The sequence below is a fragment of the Chrysochloris asiatica genome, unplaced genomic scaffold, assembly GCF_000296735.1.
Source record: "Chrysochloris asiatica unplaced genomic scaffold, ChrAsi1.0 scaffold00053, whole genome shotgun sequence".
Taxonomy (NCBI): Eukaryota; Metazoa; Chordata; class Mammalia; order Afrosoricida; family Chrysochloridae; genus Chrysochloris; species Chrysochloris asiatica.
Window position 1 is genome coordinate 19,171,044 of NW_006408571.1, and position 2,443 is coordinate 19,173,486.

Genomic DNA, 2,443 nt, shown 5'->3' on the forward strand with positions numbered 1-2,443 from the left:
CTGGAAAAATGTTTATTCTTTCAGATGGAGAAGGGAAAAATGGAACCATTGAGTTGATTGAGCCCCTTGATGAGGAGATCTCTGGAAGTGTAGACGTAGTTGAACCAGTAACAGCCCAGGCTACCATCATGTGCACATCTTATGTCCAGTTTAAAGAAGATGGCCATTGTTTTGATCTTGAACTCTACAATGAAGCTATAAAAAATACCCAGGAGTTTCCTCAGTTTTTTCCTATCGGGATTGTGAAGGATGATTGATGAACTTTTTATGATTGTGAATATTATGTTACAGACTAGTAAAGAGACCTGGTATTTGAGGGCAAGATTCCTGTGGTTTCCAGCACTTAATTTGCACTGTTTTTTATTTTATTTTGTTACCTAACTACAGATACTTCAATTTGCAGTTCTTGATAGAATTTATATGCTGACATTTCTCACCTCAGAAGGAATGGTCTTCATATATGAAAAAGGATCTCTTCTTTGGTATACAATCAGATAAGATACAAGAGAAAAGTAGTTGCTGCCTGGAATTTAGTTTTCTATTTTATTAATAAATATTAAAGTGTTAAAAGAATAATTAATAATAATGGAATTTTCCCATGAATTTCTGAAACTCCCTCATGTAAAAAGCACTTGCCTATAGATGAATTTCTACCTGTTAAATGCACAAGAGGAACACAGCTAGCGTAGTGGATTACAAGTTGGGCTGCTAACCGCTACGTCAGCTGATCTAATCTACCAGTCACTCCAAAGAGAAATATAAAGCTTCCTGTTCCCATAAAGATTTTCAACCTCTTAACCCTATACAGGATCGCTATGAGTCAGAACTGACTCCATGGCACACCTCTACCACCACCACCATCCCCATCACCACCAAACACACAAAGATAAGAGACTTCTAATTGTTGAATTTGACTTTAGTTATGGGTTTGACCCACAAGGTCAGTGGTTCAAACTCACCAGTTGCTCCTCAGAAACCCTATACAGGGTCACTATGAGTCAGAACTGACTACACAGCGCTTAACAACAACAAAGTGCTTTTTAAGGCTAATCTTGATTACCTGTGATTTTTTTGCCAGAGGAACTGATTTCAGAGCTTCCTTCCTCCTCCCTTCCCTCAGACAGCACCTGAGATTGCTCCACAATGAAGCTGTTAATAAACCTTTGTTTGTTCTAGGACTTGAGCAAAAAAATTTAAAAAAACCACTAAAATCTAAGAGGCTTAAATAGTCTGTCATCTTGTCAAAATACTTTTCTCTGAAAAGGCCCAGTCGTTGTTGTCTGATGCCATTAGGTCGCTTCCAACTCACAGCAGCCCTCTATGACAGAGGAGAATGGCCCCTTAACATCTACTCTTGGCTATAATCGGAACAGATGGTCCTGCTTTTCTCCCTCAGAACCACTGGGAAGGCTCAGTCCTTCAATTAGCAGCCAAGCGCTTAACTATCTGTGCCTCTAGGACTTTTTAAAAGAACCATGCTCCACCCAAATGGTTGAACTGATTGAAAGTCCCATCAAGTCTGAGAGGATTTTTGCACTTTGCACTATTTGATGCTTCTCACTAGAAATAAAATTCTTTGAGAAATGCTTCTGAAAATTCTTCCTTGGGGTTGTCTTTGAGTTGCACTGAGACACTGGCATGGACTAGGTTTTGTCTGTGTGTTTTACTTGGCTTGTGTTTTCAAGCACACTGTCATCCACATTTTACTTTTCTTTGTATCTGACCCCTCTCATGGCTCCGTCAGCCAGCTTATAGTGCATTCGTTTCTCCTCTGATTACCTTCCATAATCCTGGCCACCTTTAGTCTGGACCTACAATGGTATTTGATTTGAGAGAAAGAAAAGAGGATTAACATCCATTAAGCCAGACACTCTGGTAAACACTTTCCTTCACCATCTCATTGAATGCTTACATCTAGGAGTCCTGATGTGGTGCTTTGGGTTAATGTGCTGAACTGCAAAGTCGATGTGAGTCACAAGGTTATCTGTTCAAGCTCCTCGGAAACTCTATATGGGGTTGCTATGGGTCGGAACCAACTCAATGGCACTTAACAACAGCTTAGGAGATCTTCGAACCTGCTTATTTGTGGTACAAGGAGTCCTCATGTGGTGTTGTAGGATAACCACTGAAGTGTTAAATACAAAATCAGTGGTTCAAACTCACTGGATAAGCACTGGACTACTAACTGCAAGATTGTTGGTGCACACCTATCAGCTACTCCTTGGAAACCCTAATTGAGTCACTATGAGTTGGAACCTACTCGAAGGCACTTAATAACAATAGTAACGTCTAGGAGACTGATGTGGCACTGTAGGATAAGCACTGGACTGCTGACCACAAGGTCTACTCCTATGATTTTATGGAGTCTGGGTAGAATAAGCACTAGACTGCTAACTTCAAGGTCAGAGGTTCAATCCCACCAGTTGCTCCTCTGAAACCTCAA